Raw genomic sequence first — 24,961 nt, forward strand, 5'->3', positions numbered from 1 at the left:
AAGACAGGTCTATTTGAGTTGGGCGAAATTGCAGGTTGGGGGTGGCAGTCAGGGGCTCGATTTGGGACCTGTGAGGGTTGAGATGCCCACAGGGCGTCCAAGAGGAGGTGCTGCATAGGCCGATGGTGTTTATAACCACGACACAGTGTGAAATCCCCTGGTGGGTGCGTGTCACTACTGAAGAGAAGAGGTTCCAGGACAAGCCCTAGGGTCCTGTGATGCTCAGAAACCAAGCCTCTGTCTTTCCTTCTGTAAAACGGGAAAACCACAACTACTGATACCTCCTCGAGGCTGTTGTGGAGATTATGTGAGATGGCACATGTAAAACCTCTCATCCTCTGTTGCCGCCTTCTCCTCCTGCCTTCAGTCTTCCCCAGCATCAGGGTCTTTTCCAATGAGGCAGCTCTTCCCATCAGACGGCCAAAGTATCGGAGCTTCAGCTTCAGCATCAGTCCTTCCAACGAATGTGAAGTGAGTGAAAATCGCTCAGTTGTAGGAGATCAAACCAGTCAATCCTAGAGGAAATCAACCCTTCCAATGAATATTCAGGGTTGATTTCCTTTAGGATTGACTGGTTTGATCTCCTCACTGTCCAAGGGACTCTCAAGAGTCTCCTCCAGCACCACAATTTGAAAGCAGCAATTCTTTGGTGCTCAGCCTTCTTTATGGTGAGATGGTTGGATGGCATCATCGACTTAATGGACCTGAGTCTGAGCAAACTCCAGGAGATAGTGAAGGACAGGGAAGCCTGGCGTGCTGCAGTCCATGGAGGCTCAAAGAATTGGACATGGCTTAGTGACTGAACTGGAGAAGGCAATGGCACCCCACTCCAGTACTCTTGCCTGGAAAATCCCAGGGACAGAGGAGCCTGGTAGGCTGCGGTCCATGGGGTCGCTAAGAGTCGGACACGACTGAGCGACTTCACTTTCACTTTTCACTTTCATGCCTTGGAGAAGGAAATGGCAGCCCACTCCAGTGTCCTTGGCTGGAGAATCCCAGGGACGGGGGAGCCTGGTGGGCTGCCGTCTATGGGGTCGCACAGAGTCGGACACGACTGAAGTGACTTAGCAGCAGCAGCAGCGACTAAACAACAACAAAGCCTCTAATAGTAAATAGCATAGAGTGGGAGGACCATAAGTAAGAGTTGTTATTAATAATAGAAATTATTGTCTCAACAAACATAATTCATTTTATTTACAAGTGCATTCCAACTTTAAAATCCACTTTTTAAAAATTATTTTTGACCCTCCGAAGTGTCCTGAGCAATAAGACAGAATGTATTTATCCCCATCTGGCAAGTGAGAAGCCTGGGGTTCAGCGAGTTTTAAGAGAGGTGCCCGGCTCTCTATACCGCATGTTAGTGACAGAGCCAGGCCTCGAGTGCAGACCCCAGACTCCGGCGGCTCTGATCTTTTTGCCACAGCCTGTTAATGCTGGCAAACAGCTTAATTAAGCAGAGCAGGTGCTGCTTGCCTGCAAGAACGTGGATGCCAGCTCTGCTCAGGACAAGCCCCAATGGCCATGCCCACTGCGGGTGGTGCCAGGGGCCCAGGTTCCGGCTGAAAGGCCGGGGACACAGGCTGAAACCTACAGTGATAGTGACATGGCAGGGCAACTTCCTTTTGTGGGAAGACTTCCTTTTTAAAAGCAGATGTAGGGGTAGAGCTCCTTCAAATCCCAGCTCCTTCAGCAAACCTGGTTTTCACTGGAGCCAGCCCACCCCACTGCTGCTGCTTGTCTTAGGGGTCAATGTATTGTCCAGCCCAGCTGTGAACAAGCTTTGGAAGAAGCCATGAACCCAGAGTTAGCAATTTGGGCATGAGAAGCCTGGGTTGGCTTTGAGTCGAGCTGTTATTCAGTCTCTAAGTCTTATCTGACTCTGTGACACCGTGGACTACAGCATGCAATGGTCCCCGTCCTTCACTATCTCCTGGAGTTTGCTCTAATTCGTGTTCATTGAATTGGTGATGCTATCTAACCATCTCATCCTCTTCCACCCCCTTCTCCTTTTGCCTCCAATCTTTCCCAGCATCAGGGTCTTTTCCAATGAGCCGGCTGTTAGCATCAGGTGGCCATAGTATAGGAGCTTCAGCTTCAGCTGAGTGGGGTTCAAATCTCAGCTTCCTTTGTCCCCAGCTTGGGAGGCCTTGTGTAGTTATTTCACCTCTTTGAGCTTCAGTTTCCTTTTCTGCATGGTGGGGAGGAAGGCTTGATTCTTAGGTTCATGGACTGGATATAAAGTATGTGGCACAAAATAGGACTTGATATATAGTAGGCGATATCATATTAGCAAACCAAAGGAAGACTTCCAGGGTGAAATCAACCTGCGTTCCACCAAGCCCTGCTCTGTCATTAACCATATCTTCCGTTCTCGACTGTCACAAGGGGTTGATTAGGGCATTCTGCATGGAAGGCCTTCATCACTGATACAGTTAGCACCTCTATGCCCCTGTGCACCAGGAGTGAGCCTGGAGACAGGGACGCAGCTAGACTCTGCTGAAGCAGCTTGGGCAGATCCTGGCTTTGCCCATGGGTCAGTCCTCTGGAGGAGTGGTTGGCACAGGGGCTCAGTCCCCTGCTGTGGGGGTCTGAAGCATCTCCAAGGGCCTCCCAAGTAGACTGACTGCTTGGAGTGAGCGTCCAGCCCTCAGCTCCCCAGGAAAGGAAGAGCAGAGAGGAAAATAGGCGGGGTGAGCAGCCTGGTGCTGACCCACAGCAGGGAGAGAGAGGAGGCAGTGTCCCCTCCCATGAGCCAGTGTATGCTCGAGATTTTATCAGCTCCTTCACCCCGCTCCGCTGTAGGGAGGGGCTGCTCTCCCGACTTTAAGGGGATCAGAGAAGTAAAGCAAGTTGTTCAAGGTCACACAGCTATTTCCAGGACAGTCTGATGCTCAGGCTTTGCTCTTTGTCCTCTGCCTCCCTCTCTCAGCCCTGCTCAGAGGGGGCTGCGGACCCCACTGTAGCTCTGAATAGAGGGAAGGTAGGGCTGAGCCTGACCTGCCTGGCGATGAAAGGTGTTGGATCCCTACTCAGAAGGGGAAGAGGAGGCCAGGCAGCTCCACCGATGTGGGAACATTTGCAGAGGTCACGCAGGGCGATGAAGCTGTTCTTTTTCATAATAGAGTCTGTAGGGAGAAATCAAGGCTTTTTGGAACTTAAACCTAAAAATGCCAGCTGGCCATAATGACAACAACAACAATAATAAAATATGTAGTAATGCCGTATACTGTGGTAAGCACTTTCCCTATTGTAAATCATACCAGCAATCTGCCAAGCAGACATTACTCCCTACTTTACAGATGAGGTAATTGGGTTCAGAGAGGTCACTTAACCTGCCCAAGGTCACCCAGCTAATAAGTGACAGAGCCGGGATCCAAACCAGAGTCTCTGTCATTCCCAAAGCATGCTTATTCTGCTGGATGAACAGAGGTGTAATTTAATCATCACAAGGTTCCACCTTAGGTAACAAAGAGGAGGCCCAGAGAGGTTAAGCGGGGCTCGAGGCCACAGCGAATTAGTCACAGCTGGGGAAGCTTCCAGATCTCCAGAGCCACCTTGCCACCCCGCAGTGCTGGAAAAGGGCCATGTGCCAGCTGCCAGGCCCCCCTGCAGACTCCGCTCCCCATCCCTCCCCCGACACTCATCGATCACACACACGTACACAATTTTACCGGCAGCTCAGCCTCTTCCAGAGGCTCAGACCGGAAGCCAAGCTGGGTGTGAAGAGCCATGTGCCCACTCCCTCAGTCACCCAGAGCCTGAGCCACCCCTTCCGAACCCCAGCCCCCTCCCCTAATCCCACGTGACCCTCCTGTGTGACCTTGAGCGGGCTCTGGGCCATGTTCTTCCTAGGCTATATTCTGGGAAGTGGAGGGCGGCAGCACCCTCTCTCTGGGACATCAGGGGGCTTTGGTGTGGTGGTGTCTATAAAGAAGGCACCCAGGTGCCTGGCATGCTGTGGCTGTTGAACAAATGCCCCCCTAGCCTGGCCGGGTTCCCTTTAGTTACTGATAGCTGGCCATGCTCACCTTGTGTCTGGAACAATCTTTGCGGCAGCCTGGCTGCCCACGGCGAGCTGGGGTCCAGTGTCGCCTTCTGCTGTGGACACAGTCGTGCCCATCTTCCTCTTCCTCCTGTGGCCCCTCCGGTGGCAGCCTCTGTTCTCCTTCTGGCTGGCCCCAGATGACCGGGCACTGTCCACCGCTCCCTCCATTGCAGAGCTGGAGTCGGGGAGCTCGGTGAATCACAGAGTTTGTGCTCCGGCCCCAGGCAGGTCTGTGGTGCCCCTGCAGGAGGCGCCTGTGCCAGCTCTTACCAGGCCGGCAGGGCAGGACGGGGCAGCTCCTTGTCCTCACATTCGCCTCAGAGGCTGTGGGGCAGCAAAGCTGCTCCTCCCACACACTCTGTGCCCTGAGCTCAGGAAGGGTGGGCAGAACACGGCAGGCTTCACGGAGGAGGCAGGCTTTGAGTTGGCCTGAGGAGAGCATGACTTGGATCTTGTGCTTGCTCCTGGACTTTGTTTCAGTTCAGTTCACCCCAAAAGTCGTATAAAAAAACCAAGTAGAAACTCCTCTTATCTTGCAGGGTGAGACTAGGGGAGGCCCTGTGAATTCCTCGACCCTCTGTCCTCCATTTCCTTGCCCTGTCCTCCATTCCTGCGCTGGCCCTGAAGGCTCCCTTTGGCCATGGTAGCCAGCTGGAGCTCCAATACTTTGGCCACCTGATGCAAAGAACTGACCCATTATAAAAGACCCTGTTGCTGGAAAGATTGAAGGCGGAGGAGAAGGGGACGACAGAGGACAAGATGGTTGGATGGCATCACCGACTCAATGGACATGAGTTTGAGCAAGCTCTGGGAGTTGGTGATGGACAGAAAAGCCTGGTGTGCTACAGTTCATGGGGTTGCAAAGAGTCGGACATGACTGGGTGACTGAGCAAACAAATGGCCTGCTGTCCACCCCCGGCCAGGGAGCAGCACGGTCATTTCTGGAAGTGGGGAGTGAGCACCCCAGCCCCTCATCCTCAGGTGGCATCTCCCGACGCAGCTTCTGGCCCCGGGGGTCCCGCTGCTGGCGCTCAGCAGTGGCTGGAGTGAGAACACACCTTCCTGGCGTCACCTCTACCCTCCTGTCCCTGACTGTCTTGTCCCCACTCTACATCATTTCCCTGCGGCTGCGAGGGGGCTTTAGCAGTGGCCTCGGGGGCCGGCAGGGAAGCATTTTAGGAGAAAGCATGTCAGATAAAGTTTTGACTGTCTATCTGCTCTGACTAGCCTGTTCCCACTTGAAGAATGCACACCTCTTCCCTGGGGCCTCCCTGGAGGTGGCAATGGGGACAGCAGACCCGGCCCGCCGGGGCGCTGCACCGGGCGATGCAGGGTGCCAGGCCATCGCCCCAGGAGAGGCCTGCTCCGCGGCCCGGGCTGCGGAGGGCATGTTCAGGAAGGGATTTCCGGGCCACTCTGAGGCGGAAAATTTGAGACTGTAAGCTCCTCAACAGCTGTGTCCTCTGTATTGTTTGGGCGGCTGCCTGGAGCGCCATGGCTACGGGATGAATACAAATGCATAATGGAAGAGGCTGTCCTGGGGCTCAGAACAGACTTATTCATTCCTCGCTCCCCCACCTGCTCCCTTCCGGCTCCCCTGAGACTTTGCTGGGACTTGATGTTGTCAAAACTCATATAAATCCTAATGTCATCTGGCTCTATTGGCTCCAGAGCCTCAGACATCAGGAGGAAGAAGGGAATTCTCACTTTTCTCTGCGAGGGGAGTCGCTGGGCATGGCCCTTGCCTACCCAAACTTCCTGGGAAGCAGCTGGGACCTGGAATGTGGGGATAGCTTGGGACCCTTGGTGCCCTGGCCCCCTGGAAGATTTCAGTGCTTTCTGCTTAGGAGGCTGGGCTGGAGGGTAACACAGCTCTGGCACTGTGGGCAGAGGGACTCCCAAGATAAAGAAGAACTAGGAGGCAGATGTGGCATTGTTAAGATCCTGGGTTCAAACTGGTGGGCATCCAGGAGACTCCTAGAAGCATGTCTGGGCTGAGTCTGTGCCTGGATTCAGGAAGCGTAGTGGGGTTAGAAATAACACCCAGGACAGAAGAACTGGAGGTATCTTCCGCCTCAGCCGGAAGCTTCTCATATGCTTTCCTCTGGAAGAGGAAACCCTGGACTGTGATGACCATGCAGGGCCAGCGGTAGAAGCAGCTTAATAGGTTAGTAAGACAGCAAGTGAGTTTAGTGACTAGAAGAGGTAGATGGTACGCTGCAGTCAGGGCTTCTCTCACACAGGTTACGGTGGGACCTCACCTCCTTCCTTTCGATGCAGTCTCTGTGGGGCTAGGTCACTTCAGTTGTATCTGTGACCCCGTGGACTGTAGCCCGCCAGGCTCCTCCATCCATGGGATTCTCCAGGCAAGAGTACTGGAGTGGGTTGCCATGCCCTTCTCCAGGGGATCTTCCTGACCCAGGGATTGAACCAGTGTCTCCTGCATTGCAGGTGGATTCTTTACCACCGAACCACCGGGAAAAAGCAGGCAGCTCTCATTGTCCAGTCTCAGGGGGCTTGTGACTCTCTTTTGCAGACTATTATGTCACAGAATAACATGTCCTGCCAGCCGGATGTACTTCCAAGGCCTAAAAGCAGGCCTTTATAGGAATCCTTGACAGGGTCCACCTTACTGCACTATGCCAAATTTCCTAGAATATGGAGGGCGTTTGGGTTTTCTGTTTCCATGCTCGTATTATCTGTCTCTTCCAGCTTGTGCTTGCTTACATGCATGGTAAAGTCCGTAACAAACATGTTAAAATGTACAACATCCTACAGAAAATACAATGAATGTGTGACTGTCAGTTGAGTTGCTCTTGACTTCTCAACACTGTACTTTTTATTTTGGTAAATATTTGATTAAGCATGTGTTAATTTTAATTTTACGACTTTCTTCCAGTAGCGTTTGAACCAATAAATTCACCCCAGGTCTCAAACATTTTTTAAACCCTTTGAAAATTCTGTGGTTTGGGGCCTTGTGCCTGAAGTGTCCCGGTGATTGAAGCAGGTCTCCCCTCGCTCCTGGTCAGCTGCGTCAGCCTCATGGATGACCTTCCTTAACCAGGCGTCCTCGGTACATGGCTTCCAGATTCATCATCCTGGAATACCATTTCTTTCTTTTTTTTAATGATTTCTTTTTTTCTTTTGGCTGTGCTGGATCTTCATTGCTGCTGGGGCTTTTCTCTAGTTGCAGGGAGTGGGGTCCATAGAGCACAGGCTCAGTAGTTGTGGCATACGAGCTTAGTTGCTCTTCGGCATATGGGATCTTCCCAGATCAGGGATCGAACCCGTGTCTCCTGCTTTGGCAGGAAGATTCTTCACCACTGAGCCCACCAGGGAAGCCCAGGAATACCATTTCTTTGTTGTTCCATTCTTTATTGAAAGTCTGCATAGTTAACCAAAACCAGGCCAGACCACAAGCTCCCAGTCCCTGTGTGACCCAGTGGCCCTCTGCCCTAATGTAGGGCATCCTTGAAGTCAGGCCAGGGCCTTTGTTAGCCCCCAGACCCACCATGCTGATTCCTCCATTTCCACCACTGTCACTGTTCTTACCCAGCCTGCTGCTGCTGCTGCTGCTAAGTCACTTCAGTCGTGTCTGACTCTGTGCGACCCCATAGACGGCAGCCCACCAAGCTCCGCCGTCCCTGGGATACTCCAGGCGAGAACACTGGAGTGTGTTGCCATTTCCTTCTCCAATGCATGAAAGTGAAAAGTGAAAGTGAAGTCGCTCAGTCGTGTCCGACTCTGCAGCCTACCAGGCTCCTCCGTCCATGAGATTTTCCAGGCAAGAGTACTGGAGTGGGTTGCCACTGCCTTCTCCACTTCCCCACCCTGAGAAGGAAGGGGAAAACTTCAGTGATCCATCCTGGGGCCATGACAGGCTTTTTAAACAAGACTGTGTTTCCAAGGCTTCCCACATTTCTTTCAGAAGACTCCTATTTCCCAAAGTATCTACCCTTTCTCAGGAGGTCTCCTAAGGACTCTTTGCTTGGACTCTCTGCTTGTCTCCCATGAAGGACAGAGATTGGCCTCCCTCGGTTCAGCAAGGAAGGATGGGTCAGGGATGTGCAAGCAGCTCTATTGTGGAGGGAAGACCAGATGGGGAGCTGGGGTGTGGCTTTTGCAGCAGGACGCAGGGCCCCAGGGACTCTGATTGGGTGGCAAAGTGGTATTAATAATATTCAAAAGTTAAAATAATTTTAAAGTAAAAAATAAGAATAAATTATTGATAGTAATAGTGACCTTTCAGTGAGTATCCAGTACGTTTGAGACCCTTTACTGAGCACTTTGCATACATTGCCTTTTTAAGTTTTCACAATATTCACATGAAACAAAAACAGGCTCAGAGTAAATGCCACCAGCACCCAAGGCCACACAGGCTGGGAGGACAGCCCAAGTCTGTCTGGCTCTCAAACCCATGCCCTTCCTTCCCCACCAGACCTCTTTCTTACAAGAAGCAGCTTTTTTGCCAAATCTTGGAGAAATGCAGCATTCCATTGATCCACTGGTCTAGGCCTTCACCAGGACCACATGGCTTTAATTACTGTAATGCTATGATCAAAAATGTTTTAATAGCCAGTAGTACAGCTCCTGCCTCATTACTCTTTCCTTTAGTGTTTTTCTGTTTCTTCTTTTCTGTTTACTTTTCCAGACAAACCTTAGTTAATCATTTTGGTAAGGTCCCTGAAAATCCTATAGGTATTTTAATTTAGATCATGCTGCATTCATAGATTATTTTAGGGGATAAGTGGCATGTTTTGAGTTACTTAGTACGCCACTGCAAGCATAAAATATGTCTTTCCACTTTTTCAAGCTTTCTGCTATGTCCTTTCACATGATTTCAATGTTTACTCTTACAGGTCTTACACGTACCTCATTGTGTTCAGCCCTAGGTATTTCATCATTTTTGTTGTTATTATGGAAGAAATCCTGTCTTCCATTATATTTCCTAGCTTGGTATGTGTCTAGCGGGAAGCTGTTGATTTTTGATTACCAGTGATTTTCTGCCTCACTGAATTTTTATTTCTCTAGTAGTTTCTCTTTTGCTTCTCTTGGGTATTCTGGGTCTACAAGCATATTGTCTACAGATAATGACAATTTTTCTTTCTTTCTCTTATCTAGTTATCTGGCCAGTACTTTTAGAACACTGCTACGTATGGGTAGTGTTGGTGGGATAATATAATTGTTAATGACTAAATAATTTGTCACCATTGGTTATATCATAGTATAATTAACCATCTTCACTTTTGTACATTTAGGTTGTTTCCAATTTTCTCTTTTACAAATAATGCTTTTGCTTATACTTGCCGTCTTTTTATTTATATCAGCATGGTGGATCATTAGGAGTAAAAATAACGGCTCAAGAAATAAAAACTGCTTTTCAGATTGCTGATACTGACTGCCAGCTGATTTTCCAGAAAAGGATTCTCTAATGAGTTAAACTAATATATATATTTTAAAGCTTTGAACTTTTGATTAGTACCTTGCAGAGTCTCAGGGACTGTATCCTTAGAGGAGATTTATCTTGTGAGCTTGGTTGTTAGTCCCGTTGCATAGGTATTTTATTGTGAACCCAGGTTTAGTTAAGAACAAGAGATTGGAACATTAGAATGGGCTGGTGCTGAGGCTGTTGGCCTCTTGGGGCCCCCGATCTGAACCCACTACAGCCTATGTTTACCTTCTGCAAATCCCCTCTGTTAGGGTCTGTCGTAAACCATGTGGTCATCAGATATGTGCCCCAGCATTGTCTTGGCTGGTCCTGCCCTGGCCTGGGGAGCCGTGGGTATACGGCAGTGCTGGCTGTCAGCGCCACAGCGGCCGTGTGGCCCCCTGCTCGGGCTCCCAGGGCTCTGCCCGCCCACTCCGAGCTGCCTTTTGCACAAAGTCACTTTCATTGCTCTCCAGTGGTGTCTTTAGGACCCTTGCCAACCCAACTGTGCTGCAGTCAGATGCTGGACTGTGTCCTATTCACTATCACTCTGGTCTTCCCTGCCATCATCCTGGTCTTCCCTTGCGTAAAGTAAAACAGTGTTATGGGTTGGCCTGTGTCCCCCTAAAATTCTTGTGTTAAAGTCCTAACCTCTCATACCTCAGAAGGTGACCTCTGAGGTCTGACTTGGAAGTAAGATGCAATGAAAAATGAAATGAGATGAGGTCATGAGAGTGAGCCCTAATCTAACATGACTGGTGTCCTTATAAAAAGCAGAACAGAGACACAGCTGCTAGGAGAAGGCCGCGGGAACACAAAGGCAGAGACCAGTGCAGTGCGTTACAAGCCAAGGACCACCAGAGGTCGGCAGCGAACCCCCAGAGGCTAGGGGAGAGGCCTGGGACAGACTCTGTCTCTCTCGACCTCAGAAGGAACCCACCCTGCCGACACCTGGGTCTTGGGCTTCCAGCCTCTGGAACTGTGAGACAATACATTCCTGTTGCTTGAGCCACCCAGTCTGTGGCACTTTGTAACGGCAGCCTTAGCTAACTAATATGGGGGGTGAAGCTTGTCTGCTCAACACAGGTCTCCATGTGCTCAGGAATGGGGCATCAAGAGGGCCTGAACAGGCAGAGAGGGACAAGAGTGGGGCAGAGCCTGTAGAGGGGGCATCCTGGCTCCCAGGACTTAGCTGCCCTGGGTGTGAGCCTGGAGCCTAAAGAGAGAAGGTGAGGGTGCCCTTGGTACCCACGGAGGGAACCACGCAGTATTTCTCTGGGGAAGCTTGTTCATGCTTGCTGCAGGAACCATCAAGGAGGCCCTGTGAAGGGGTCAGAGGCCCCTCTTTCCAGGGCACAAGTCAACTAGCTGTTCCTTGGTGGTGGAGGTACATGGCCACCATGCAGAGATGTAACTTCAAGGAAGCAGAGGACGGGCTTCATGAGACTGCAGTTCTGCAAGTACAAAAGGACAGCTGGAAGGCGGACGGGGCTGCCCTTGTCCATGCCCCCCAGACTCTCCAAGGCCGGCAGTTGGGGAGGTCTCCATGGAAAAAGATGGGGGACCTGGGAAGTCATCTGCCAACCCCCGCAGACTGACACGTGTGCCCTAGTGGCCTGGTCTGAGTGGTCCAAGGGTGGCCCTTTCCTTTCTCTCTGGCCGCTGCAGCCCTTCAGGCTGGGAGACTAGGGAAGATCTGTCTAAAGACTGGGAAGCCAGCCTGGCAGGGCCGGAAGCTGGGAGCTCTGTTTCCATGGCACTACTTCATCTTCAGCTCGGGGGACGCCTGCCCGGAGGCCCCTGCCCAGCACCCCGCTCTGCAACCAGGGCAGAGACTTGGGAGTCCAGCTGCCTGGGGTCGAGCCCACCTCTGCCACAGCGAGTTCTGTAACCTTGGCCCAGTTACTCAGCCTCTCTAAACCTCCATCTTCTCACCTGCAAAATGGACATAGCTCCCACTTTTCAAAGTTCTCTCGAGGATTCATTAATATAAAACATATAAGCTGCCCAGCACCGTGCTGGTGCCCTGATGTGGTCACTGCCAGGCAGCTCTTGTTGAGGTGCTCAGTCGTGTCCAACTCTTTGCAACCCCATGGACTGTAGCCTGCCAGGCTCCTCTGTCCATGGAATTCTCCAGGCCAGAATACTGGAGTGGGTTGCTATTTCCTTCAGCAGGGGATCTTCCTGACCCAGGGATCAAGGGAAGATCCACATTAGCGGCGGATTCTTTACCACTGAGCCACCAGGGAAGCCCCAGCTCTTATTACTACCTGCATAAGACTCTTCAGATGACAGATACCAAAGTCCTTTCCACCTTATGGAAATTTCCCCCTCCCTTAAGCTGAATAGCAAGCAGCACACTAAATACAAGATGCATGGTGATGCATGGCCATCTCAAGTTCATCACTGTAGGTTACTTGCTATTCATTTCCACTCACCAGTCCTTGCTCACAAGGGACTTTTCAGGATTCTCCCAAAGTATTTTACAGGGATGCTTGTGCGTTCATTGAGCTTTGTTGCAGGCAGTACTCTCACTCAAGGGCCTTTTCCTCTGTGAATACTTCTTTTGCCACACATTTAGTGCTTTTTCAGTTGTGCAGCGGCAGGCCTCAGAGAATATAAAATCTCTGAAATTCTGATAGTTTATTTAGTGGTTCATTGATGTATTTACTCCTTCATCGAAGAGCAGGGCTTCCCTGGTGGCTCAGATGGTGAAGAATCTGCCTGCAACACAGAAGACCCACAGAAGATTGAACCAGAAGACCCAGGTTCATTCCTTGGGTTGGGAAGATCCTCTGGAGAAGGGAATGGCAACCCACTCCAGTATCCTTGCCTGAAGAATTCCATGGACAGGTGAGCTACTGTCCATGGGGTCACAAGGAGTCGGATACGACTGAGTGACTTTCACTTTCACCTTTCATCAAAGAGCAGGAATGACTTAGGCAAGAAAGTTGTATCCAGGCAGAAGAGCAAGAAATTAGAGTTTTGTTTATTGGTCGTTTTTTTTGGCCATGCTGTGCAGCATGTGGGATCTTAGTTCCCCAACTAGAGATCAAACCTATGCCCCCTGCATTGGCTTCATGGAGTCTTAACCTTACTGGATCACCGGGGAAGTCTTATAATTAGAGTTTTGAGAATGACTGGGGCCTGGGGACAGCTCAGCATGGCTCGAGTTGGAATGAAGGGTGTGACTGATTAACAGCAAGTATTTACTCATCATGAACCATGTACCAGGCACAGTGCTAGGTGCTAAAGATAAGGCCATGAACAGGCAGCTCCAGGGCCCACCCCATGGAACTTAGAACTCAGCAGGGAGACATGTTACAGCCAAGTACAGAGATTATTCTGTGATTCCTTTTGTGTCAGGTGGCACACCAGGGAAGCAGAGGGTGCTGAGCATGTGAGGGGCCTGGTCTGTCTTAGATGTCAGAGAAGGCCAACCGAGAGACCCTGTAGCTCAGAGTTGAAATTAACTAACTAGCAAAGTGTCTGCTATGTGGTGAGAGTAAGACAGGGTGTTCCAGGTGGAAGGAGCAGCATGTGCAAAGCTCCTGAGGCAGGAAGGAGCCTGGGACAGTTTAGGAATGGAGATCCAGGTGGCACGCATGGAGTATGACAGGAAACAGAGCTGGTAGTGGGGGCAGGCAGGGTCTCACAAAGGTTAAAGGAAGCAAGCAGGAAGTAAAGCTTGGTGCACCTAAGAATTTTGAGTAACAATAATTTGGGGGTATGGGCAAAATTGCAGGTTTACCAATAGTGCCCAAGGCCAGGTGGCCAAGTGTTTCCTTTGAGATGCCTCATGGTTAAAATGACTGGAGGAAAGCAACATCACACACTGCTCAGCGGAGCTCATCAACCTCAGGGCAGCCAGGCCACCCTACCTGTGGGACAGAGGCCACACCTCTGCCTCCACCTCCCAGCTGGGCTCCAGGGGCCTCATAGGCCCTTCCTTCCCCTGTTCCCAGATCCTGACAGTGCTATATAGTCACTGCACCCAGCTTGCCCTTGGTGCAGCTCCCCTCTATTCCCAGGCCTTAAAAAGAGGATTTACTGCAGCCCAGACCAACTATAGTAACTTGCAAGAAACCAAATGTTTCCTTAGTGGCCACGCCTGTTCTGTATGCCACATAAAGTTGCTGGACATCTCTCTTTTCCCACGAACCAGAGATCAGATGCAACAATTGTTTGCAACAAGGCTTTAGAGATCCTTACCTGTCCCAAAAGTGCGTCCTCTGAAGGCAGCAGTCACTAGAGACCTGGAGCCACGGGCACTGGGAGCCCATGTTGGGACCGAGCCTGCTCCACTTACAGGCCCAGCCACCCCTTCAGGATACAGTTGATTCTGAAGTAAGAGCTGGTGGTTGAGCTCTGGGATGAGCCACATCCAGGTCACACATCCCAGAACAAGTCAGCTGAGTCCTGTTTCTGAGCTGCCCTGGGTCAGGCTCTGCATGGGCACAGGGGACCCTACTCATCACCCCCAAGGAGGCATCAGCACAGGAGCCGTGCGCTTATGTGGCACTCTCAGCTCTACATAACACCACCCCTGAGAATGGACAGAAAGACTTGCTTAGGACCTTGAAAGAAACTCTTCTCAGATACTATTTGCTGTTCATCCACACACTGCTTTCATTTACACAGACTCTGTTAGCTGCCTCCCACTCCCTTTGCAGAACAGAAACAGTACATGGGAGTGTGGCGGGTATGTGAGGTCAGAGGCAAGCACCCTAAGGGCACCCCCTGCAGCATGGACCCCCTGCCCACATGGAGGGACACTTGTTCACAGCAAGTGAGAACTTCTGAAACATAGCCATTTGGGGCCAGTCAGCAAGAGGGGTGGGACAACCCCCACCATGGGAACAGAACAGAGCCAGGTCATGGTACCAAAAGTGGCATTTTCTTTTCTAATTCTGAATCCTCAAAAATGGATTCCATTACATTTAGGGATAAATCCTTTAAGAGGAGGGCATAATACCATTTGGCAGTATCTACATATATCAAATAATTGTGGTTCACCTTAAACTTATGCGGTGGGTGCATGCGTGCTAAGTCGCTTCAGTCGTGTCCGACTCTTTGCAACCCTATGGGCCATAGCCCACCAGGCTCCTCTGTCCATGGAGACTCTCCAGGGCCGAATACTGGAGTGGGTTGCCGTGCCCTTCTCCAGGGGATCTTCCCAACCCAGGGATCAAACCTGCATCTCCTACACTGCAGGCGGATTATTTACTGCTGAGCCACCAGGGAAGCCCAAACTTATACAGTGCCATCTATTAATTATATTTCAATAAAACTGGAAAAAAATTTTTTAATGAAGGCGTAATAATGTATTTTAGAAAAATTCCCACCCAAAGAGATCAGACTAAAGGTAAACTGGTACTTAAATGGATAATTTATCAGAAAAATTTACTGATGTTGAAAAAGCTCTTTCCCTAAGTTTCAAATAAATGAAGTGTCAGTGGAATGAACCATCCCAGCATTAAATAATAAGAGGCACCCCAAAAAGGTGTGATTCATTATCTAATGAGGGGCACAAGCAGGGAGTGCTATCAGCTCCTGAAAGGGACTGGTCTCTGTGGGCATAGAGTGACAGAGGGGTTGGGTAAGAAGAGGACGTTGTGCGGGGCTGGGAAGGGGCGTGCATGGGCGGACGGGACAGGGAGAAGCAGTCCAGGCAGGGCGGGTAGGGGAGCAAAGGCAGGGAGGCTGGGAAGCACGAAGGAAGTCAGTGGGCGGATTCCCTAAGGGAAGCCTCCTGGGGACAGACCACGACCAGACACACTGCAGACATCTCCTGGGCAGGGCCGCTGACCAGTCCACAGAAGCTTCTTTGAGGGCCTCCCTGCCCCCGAGGATCCCCCCTGCAGGGCCGACAGCTGGCGTTGTTTTTGGCAGCTCAGAGTCTGGAAGTGTGTGGGAGGAGATGGCCAGGCCTCGTGGCCTGCACACAGGTGGCTGGTGTCAAGCGAGCAGGGCTTGTCTGCGGACCTTGCTGCCCAGAGCTGGGCAGGGCCACCCATCACAAGCAAGCCTTTGTGGCCCCGGCTTACAAAACCAGCCAAATATTTTCCCTGTTGCTTTATGAGGTGCTAGCTCTGCCCATTCAACCCGGGAAAAATAAAGCGTCACATAATTTGCTCCGTTAGAGTTGAGAAGTTTGAAGTTAAGAGAATTCTGTGCCCCTGGAAAGGCTGGTCAGCCCGAGGGGGAGGGGCGGTCCCAGGACCCCAGCTCTGGAGGGGTCGAGAGCACCAGCCAAGCCAGCTCCAGGTTCTGCAGACAGACAGAATGAGGCCCAGAGCTTGGAAAGTCAGTCCTCGAGCCTGTGTTAGAACAGGAGACCCTGTTCCCCAAGAATCTTTTTTTTTTTAAATTGGATTATAATTGCTTTGGGCATCTTAGGTGGCCCTAGTGGGAAAGATGCCCGCCCCCACCCCCCGGCCCCCCTGGCCAATGCAGGAGATGTAAGGGTTTGAGCCCTGTGTCGGGGAGATCCCCTGGAGTAGGAAATAGTAACCAGTAACTCCAGTATTCTTGCCTTGCCCGGAGAATCCCATGGACAGAGGAGCCTGTCGGGCTACAGTCCATAGGGTTGCAAAGAGTCGACCCGACTGAAGTTGACTTAGCAGGCACACACGCAATTGCTTTACAATATTGTGCTCGTTTCTGCTGCACAGTGAAATGACTCAGCTGTCTGTGTACATATATCCCCTTCCCCTTGGACCTCCCTTCCACCCCACCCCACAGCGCACGGAACTGAGCTCCCTGCACTATGCAGCAGCCTCCCCCAACTCTCTGTTTCACACATGGTAGTGTATATACGTCAGTGCTCATCCCCCAGTTCATCCCAGCCTCCCCACCCCTCACCCTGGGAATCTTCTGTACCACCACACTTTGGGGACTGTTAGCTTGCTGCTCACAGGTGAGGTCAGGGAGCTCCCCGAGAAAGTGATGGGAATTGTCCTGCAGACCCTCCTCACAAGGCAGAGAGGATTCTAGAAGGGTTTCAGAACCGAGGTGCATTAGGCGGGGAGAGGGGGGAATGACGTGCACTGAGGTTGAAAAGCATCAGCCTTGGGCAGCGAGCAGGCGGGCAGCTGCGGACACCCTGGCATTCCCGCAGGGCTTCCGGCGAGTTCTCACACCCCCTACAGTTTCACTGGTAGCCGTGCCTCGCTTCCGCCTCTAACACGAAGTGTCCTTTATCGAGCGCTTGCCGTCTCATGCCGGGCACTTGAGTAGGTGCTGCCTTCATTCCTTCTGCTGAGACCTACTGAACACTGACTGCACCCTGGCGATGCGGCAAGGAAATTCCTCACCGCAGCTCTGTCCGGAGTAGGAGTGAACCCAGGTTACAGAGGGGCTGTGGAGCTCAAAGAGGAATGACTTGCAGAGACACGCCCCGGAGACCTACACTGACACACGGCCGAGCCGGGTTTCACACAGGCCAGCCTGACTTCAAAGCCTGGCTTCACTCCCTGCTCAGCAGGGTTAGAAGGAGGCAAGCAGTTAATGAAGAGTAGACAATGTATGTAACCCGCCTATAATCTTTGGGCTTATCCCGGAGGTTCTGTTCAAGTTAATCATAATTTTATATGCTGATTATCGTTTGAGACGATGCTTTTAATGTCAAAGCAAATCCACGAGGCCCGCTTCCTGCCACACAGACTGTGGTGACTCCATATCGCCCCCTGGTGGCAGAGCCTTCTCATAGCGGGAAGAAAGATTCTGAAGAGCAAAGACTTAACCAGACCACAGCTGCTGAGAGTGGGCGGGACTCCCTGTTGGAAGTGAGAACCCCCGCGGGCTGTATGTAGTCCATCTCTGGACCCGCCCCGCTGGCGCTGAGCCGCCTCAGTTCTCCGGACAGCAGATCCTTGGTTGTGCAGCTCCTGCGTGGACTGGTATTCCTGGAGAGCCCCTCTAACAGACGTTCTCTGACTCCTCTCTCTTTTTAAAAACGATAGCTGTATATATATTTATTTGGCTGCGCTAGGTCTTAGTTTTGGCATGTGGGATCTAGTTCCCCGATCAGGCATCAAAGTCAGGCCCCCTGCATTGGTAGCCCAGAGTCTCAGCCACTGGACCACCAGGGAAGTCCCTGTTGTCTCTCTTATGTTGCATTAAACTTGAAGGAAAAAAAAAAAAAAAAACGCTCAGGCAGTTTTTGAGGCACCAGAGGGGAAGCCAGTTCGGGCAAGCAGGACTTTGTGAAGCCCTCAGGCCACTCTGTAAAGGTGTTACCTTTTCCTACAAGTGGGCAGCTTGGCCCACTGAGGGCTCTCACTCTGGGATCCTCTCAGACTCCAGGCCTCGATGAACGCTGGGGGACATGCGCCTTCTTCAGTTACGGTTTGCTCAGGGTATATGCCAGTCAGTCTTAAGGGAGACCAACCCTGAATATCCACTGGAAGGACTGATGCTGAAGCTGAAGCTCCAGTGTTTTGGTCATCTGATGTGCACAGACAACTCAGTGAAAACCTCCCTGATGCTGGGAAAGACCAAGGGCAGGAGAAGAGGGTGTCAGAGGATGAGATGGCTGGACAGCATCACCGATGCAATGGACATGAACTTGGGCAAACTCCAGGAGATGGTGAGGGACAGGGAGGCCTGGTGTGCTGCAGTCCATGGGGTCGCAAAGAGTCAGACCGGCCAACTGAACAACAACAGGGTATCTGCCCAGTAGTGGGACTGTTGGGTCCTATGGTGGTTTTATTCCTAGTTTTTTAGGGAATCTCCATACTGTCTTCCACGGTGGCTGTATCAATTTGCATTCCCACCAACAGTGCAAGAGGATTCCCTTTACTTCACACCCTCTCCAGCATTTACGGTTTGTAGATTTTTTTGATGATGGCTATTCTGACCTGTGTGAGGCGATACCTTGGTGCATTTTGGTTTTGCATTTCTCTAATAATGAACAATGTTGAGTATCTTTTCATGTGTTTATTAGCCATCTGTGTATCTTGTTTGGAGAGATGTCTGTTTAGATCTTCTGCCCACTTTTTAATTGGGTTGTTTGTTTTTCTGGTGTTGAGCTGCATGAGCGGCTTATATATTTTGAAGATCAATCCTTTGGCAGTTGTTTGGTTTGCTATTATTTAGTAATGTGCGTTTATCACTGTGACTACTCCTGGGTGAATCTGGCTTCAACTTCACCTGTATCCAGGGTTCAGACACTGTCACCAGGATCTAGATCGGGTTTCTCTTTCTCAGCCTGATCTTGAGTGGCCTCAGCCTGCAGCAGCTTGAAACAGGATCTCAGTTTCCCAATCAGAGATTGAAGTCAGGCTGCAGCAGCGAGGTAAATCCTCGCTGGTAAATCCCAGCCACTCGAGCACCAGGGACAGTGGCCAGTGACAAGCCCCTGGCCCAGCGGCTTCGGAGGAATGAGTTTCCACAAAGAGATGGAGAGTAGTAAAACAAGTACAGTGTTTATTAGGAGGAAAAGGAAAGAGTACTTGTGAATAGACACACATGGGCGGACTCAGAGAGTCATGCGCTGGTGATAGTTTAAATCACTTATATGGGGCATTTCTTCTGGATTTCCTTTGGCCAGTCATCCTACTTTGGTTATGAGTCCATATTTGGTTTAACTTAGGGTCCTCACCTGTGTGTGTGCATCTCTTAGCCAAGATGAATTCTAGTTAAGAGGCCTATGGGGAGTTTGACATCACTTACTATGTTGACTTCAAAGGGCTTCCCAGGTGGTGCTAGTGGTAAAGAACTACTAATGCAGGAAACATAATAGACGCAGGTTCGATCCCTGGATCAGGGAAGATCCCCTGCAGATGGAAATGGCAACCCACTCCAGTATTCTTGCCTGGGAAATCCTCTGGACATAGGAGCCTGGCAGACCACAGTCGACGGGGTCACAAAGACTGGAATATGACTGTAGCAACTTAGCACGTGCACTCACCTTTCTGCACATGTGTAGCTGGGAAGGTCTCCTTCACCTCGAGAATGAGAAATGTGTGGTCTCTTTATCTTATAGGGCTTCCCAGGTGGCACTAGTGGTAAAGAATCTGCCTGCCAGTGCAAAAGATGCCAGACACAGGTTTGATCCATGGGTAGGAAAGATTCCTGCAGAAGGAAATGGCAAGTCACTCTAGTATTCCTGCCTGAAAATTCCCTGGACAGCTCCAGTCCCTGGGGTTGCAAAGAGTCTGACACAGCTGAGCACTTAGCACCTTTATCTTTTATCTGGACAGGACTCAGCTCCTCCTTGTTCCTGTTATTATCTTTATCTTGGAGTATCTATCCTCAGGGGACAAACTCCAGCTGCTCAGCCTGGGGCCCAGCTATGTCTCATCTCAAGCCCTTCTCCCTTCAAACCTTAGAGGTGTCTTTAGGTCTTCATACTCTCAACCTACATGAAAAGACACAGTCTAAGTAAAGACAGTGATTCCACATAAATGCCACAGAGCATCCTCCCTCAGCCCCTCCTATACACATTCTGGATGGAGGCCCCATGGTTGGAGTCTTCTTTCTAGGGTCCCAAAACAACCACAGGAGCCCCCTGGGGGCACCCCTTCCCTCCTGATCCAGCAGGAGCCAGCACGCTTATGCTCTGTAATGCATTCTGATTGGCCCCATTTGAGTCACATGACCCTCCCTCAACCAATTACATGGCCACTGGATTGGAATGTGCTGTCTCAGTTCAGTTCAGTTCAGTTGCTCAGTCGTGTCCAACTCTTTGCAACCCCGTGAATCACAGCACGCCAGGCCTCCCTGTCCATCACCAACTCCCAGAGTTTAACCAAACTCATGTCCATCAAGTCGGTTATGCCATCCAGCCATCTCATCCTCTGTCATCCCCTTCTCCTCCTGCCCCCAATCCCTCCAAGCATCTGGGTCTTTTCCAATGAGTCAACTCTTTGCATCAGGTGGCCAAAGTATTGGAGTTTCAGCTACAGCATCCGTCCTTCCAATGAACACCCAGGACTGATCTCCTTTAGGATGGACTGGTTGGATCTCCTTGCAGTCCAAGGGACTCTCAAGAGTCTTCTCCAACACCACAGTTCAAAAGCATCAATTCTTTGGCACTCAGCTTTCTTCACAGTCCAACTCTCACATCCATACATGACCACTGGAAAAACCATAGCTTGACTAGACGGACCTTTGTTGGCAAAGTAATGTCTCTGCTTTTTAATATGCTGTCGAGGTTGGTCATAACTTTCCTTCCAAGAAGTAAGCGTCTTTTAATTTCATGGCTGCAATCACCATCTGCAGTGATTTTGGAGCCCCCAAAAATAAAGGCTGACACTGTTTCCACTGTTTCCCCATCTATTTGCCATGAAGTGATGGGACCAGATGCCATGACCTTAGTTTTCTGAATGTTGAGATTTAAGCCAACATTTTCACTCTCCTCTTTCACTTTCATCAAGAGGCTTTTTAGTTCCTCTTCACTTTCTGCCATAAGGGTGGTGTCATCTGCATATCTGAGGTTATTGATATTTCTCCCGGCAGTCTCGATTCCAGCTTGTGCTTCTTCCAGCCCAGCATTTCTCATGATGTACTCTGCATATAAGTTAAATAAGCAGGGTGACAATATACAGCCTTGACATACTCCTTTTCCTATTTGGAACCAGTCTGCTGATCATGTCCAGTTCTAACTGTTGCTTCCTGACCTGCATATAGGTTTCTCAAGAGGCAGGTCAGGTGGTCTGGTATTCCCATCTCTTTTTGAATTTTCCACAGTTTATTGTGATCCACACAGTCAAAGGCTTTGGCATAGTCAATAAAGCAAAAATAGATGTTTTTCTGGAACTCTCTTGCTTTTTCGATGATCCAGCAGATGCTGGCAATTTGATCTCTGGTTCCTCTGCCTTTTCGAAAACCAGCTTGAACATCTGGAAGTTCCCGGTTCATGTATTGCTGAAGCCTGGCTTGGAGAATTTTGACCATTACTTTACCAGTGTGTGAGATGAGTGCAATTGTGCAGTAGTTTGAGCATTCTTTGGCATTGCCTTTCTTTGGGATTGGAATGAAAACGGACCTTTTCCAGTCCTGTGGCCACTGCTGAGTTTTCCAAATCTGCTGGCATATTGAGTGCAGCACTTTCACAGCATCATCTTTCAGGATTTGAAATAGCTCAACTGGAATTCCATCACCTCCACTAGCTTTGTTCATAGTGATGCTTTCTAAGGCCCACTTGACTTCACATTCCAGGATGTCTGGCTCTAGGTGAGTGATCACACCATCGTGATTATCTGGGTCGTGAAGATCTTTTTGGTATAGTTCTTCTTGCCACCTCTTCTTAATATCTTCTGCTTCTGTTAGGCCCATACCATTTCTGTCCTTTATCGAGCCCATCTTTGCATGAAATGTTCCCTTGGTATCTCTAATATTCTTGAAGAGATCTCTAGTCTTTCTTATTCTGTTGTTTTCCTTTATTTCTTTGCATTGATTGCTGAGGAAGGCTTTCTTATCTCTCCTTGCTATTCTTTGGAACTCTGCATTCAAATGGGAATATCTTTCCTTTTCTCCTTTGCTTTTCACTTCTCTTCTTTTCACAGCTATTTGTAAGGCCTCCTAAGACAGCCATTTTGCTTTTTTGCATTTCTTTTCCATGGGGATGGTCTTGATCCCTGTCTCCTGTACAATGTCACGAACCTCCGTCCATAGTTCATCAGGCACTCTATGAGGTCTAGTCCATTAAACCTATTTCTCACTTCCACTGTATAGTCATAAGGGATTTGATTTAGGTCATACCTGAATGGTCTAATGGTTTTCCCCACCTTCTTCAATTAAAGTCTGAATTTTACAGTAAGGAGTTCATGATCTGAGCCACAGTCAGCTCCCGGTCTTGTTTTTGCTGTCTGTATAGAGCTTCTCCATCTTTGGCTGCAAAGAATATAATCAATCTGATTTTGGTGTTGACCATCTGGTGATGTCCATGTGTAGAATCTTCTCTTGTGTTGTTGGAAGAGGGTGTTTGCTATGACCAGTGCGTTCTATTGGCAAAACTCTATTAGCCTTTGCCCTGCTTCATTCTGTACTCCAAGGACAAATTTCCGTTACTCCAGGTGTTTCTTGACTTCCTAGTTTTGCATTCCAGCCCCCTATAATGAAAAGGACATCCTTTTTGGGTGTTCTAAAAGGTCTTGTAGGTCTTCATAGAACCGTTCAACTTCAGCTTCTTCAGCTTTACTGGTTGTGGCATAGACTTGGATTACCGTGATATTTAATGGTTTGCCTTGGAAACGAACAGAGATCATTCTGTTGTTTTTGAAATTGCATCCAAGTACTGCATTTCAGACTCTTTTGTTGACCATGATGGCTACTACGTTTCTTCTAAGGGATTCCTGCCCACAGTAGTAGATATAATGGTCATCTGAGTTAAATTCACCCATTCCAGTCCATTTTAGTTTGCTGATTCCTAGAATGTCGACATTCACTGTTGGCCATCTCCTGTTTTGACCACTTCCAATTTGCCTTGATTCATCACCTAACATTCCAGGTTCCTATGCAATATTGCTCTTTACAGCATCAGACCTTGCTTCTATCACCAGTCCCATCCACAACTGGGTATTTTTGCTTTGGCTCCATCCCTTCATTCTTTCTGGAATTATTTCTCCACTGATCTCCAGTAGCATATTGGGCACCTACTGACCTGGGGAGTTCCTCTTTCAGTATCCTATCATTTTGCCTTTTCATACTGTTCATGGGGTTCTCAAGGCAAGAATACTGAAGTGGTTTGCCATTCCCTTCTCCAGTAGACCACATTCTGTCAGACCTCTCCACCATGACCCAACCGTCTTGGGTGGCCCCACAGGGCATGGCTTAGTTTCACTGAATTAGACAAGACTGTGGTCCTGTGATCAGATTGGCTAGTTTTCTGTGATTATGGTTTCAGTGTGTCTGCCCTCTGATGCCCTCTCGCAACACCTACTATCTTACTTAGGTTTCTCTTACCTTGGACGTGGGGTATCTCTTCACGGCTGCTCCAGCAAAGCGCAGGCACTGCTTCTTACATTAGACGAGGGGTATCTCCTCACAGCCCCTCCTGACCTTGAACGTGGAGTAGCTCCTCTTGGCCCTCCTGCGCCCACGCAGCCACTGCTCCTTGGAGGGTGTCAAGAAAGGAGCCCTGACTGTCTCAGCCCCTGTCAAAGGCTCCACCCAAGGAGCTGGGAGGGGGCAAAGTCTCAGGAACAAACAGACTCCACAAGGGAATCCAAAGATGTTTTACTAAAGGAGGAAGTAAAGAATGCTGGAGGCAAAACCATCAGAAATCCATTAGTAACTAACATAAAGGTTAGTAGAATGAAAGTTTACAGATGATTGATCTTTCAGTAAATCAGGGTGATTATCAGGGCTGTCTTTCTGATAGCATCACTTCTTTCCACCTGGGAAATTTCATTTGGTAACAACTGTATCCTGTTCTCTCATGCTTCCATCCACAGAGGACAGTCACGCTGAAGACAGATTTCAGTGGTGACTTAGAGACCTGGAAGAAGAGAGGTGTTTCCTTAGAGTTTCAGGATTTACACATGAGCCTTGCAAGTGAATATCTTGGACTTCCCTGTAGCTCAAACGGTAGCTCAATGCAGGAGACCAGGGTTCAATCCCTGGGTCAGGAAGATCCTCTGGAGAAGGGAATGGCAATGCACTCCAGTATTCTTGCCTGGAGAATCCCATGGACAGAGATGCCTGGAGGTCTACAGTCCATGGGGTCACAAAGAATCGGACACAACTGAGTGACTAACGCACACACTTGCATGTGAATATCTTGCTGTAACTATTGGAGCTTCCATACACATCCTCCTCTGCTCTCGGAGGTTCACTGGGAGACTTGTTTATCTAGACTGGGCTTCTTTCACTGTTCTGCCCTGCTTGGGCTGATATTTAAAATTCCAGATAGAAAATATAAAATAAAATTCCAGATAGAGTTCCAAATAGACAAGGCTTTAGGGACCTGGTCCAAGTCACCTCCGCTGGTACAGATGGGGACCAGAGAGGACCAGGGGGACCCCGGGCTAAGTCCTTCATGGGACTGTGGATGGGACCAGTGAGGGTCAGGGCCTTGCTGAATTTCTCCAGGCGGGTTAAATTGCAGAGCCAAGACACTCCCTGGGAGCGCTTTCTCCGGGGTGCCTCATTAGCATGGGATTCCTGAGCGTGTAGGCAGGAAGGCAACTGAAGTGAAGGCCTGGATGACACCTTTGTGGTGAACAGTCCACAAAATCAGTTTTCCCTAATCACGCAGAATAGTGGCAGGCCCCTCACAGAGGGGTTGCTGGTACCTCTACTGCAAGTACTTCTTCCTACAGCTTCCCAGATGGCGCTAATGGTAAAGAATCCATCTGTCAACACAGGAGACATAAGAGATGCAGGTTCAGTCCCTGGGTTGGGAAGGTACCCTGGAGTAGGACATGGCGACCCACTCCAGTGTTCTTGCCTGGAGAATCCCATGGGCAGAGGATCCTGGAGGACTACAGTCCACGGGGTCACAAAGCGTGGGACACGACTTAGTGACTAAGCACACATAC

The 24,961-nt window shown here is 49.9% G+C and overlaps 1 protein-coding gene across 1 annotated transcript in view; it reads left to right on the forward strand.

Annotated features, from left to right (window-relative positions):
• The window catches only part of SPSB4 (splA/ryanodine receptor domain and SOCS box containing 4), an 88,503-nt gene that overhangs the window by 37,960 nt on the left and 25,582 nt on the right, over positions 1-24,961 (forward strand). The window lies entirely within an intron of this gene.

The sequence above is a fragment of the Dama dama genome, chromosome 19, assembly GCF_033118175.1.
Source record: "Dama dama isolate Ldn47 chromosome 19, ASM3311817v1, whole genome shotgun sequence".
NCBI classification, from domain to species: domain Eukaryota; kingdom Metazoa; phylum Chordata; class Mammalia; order Artiodactyla; family Cervidae; genus Dama; species Dama dama.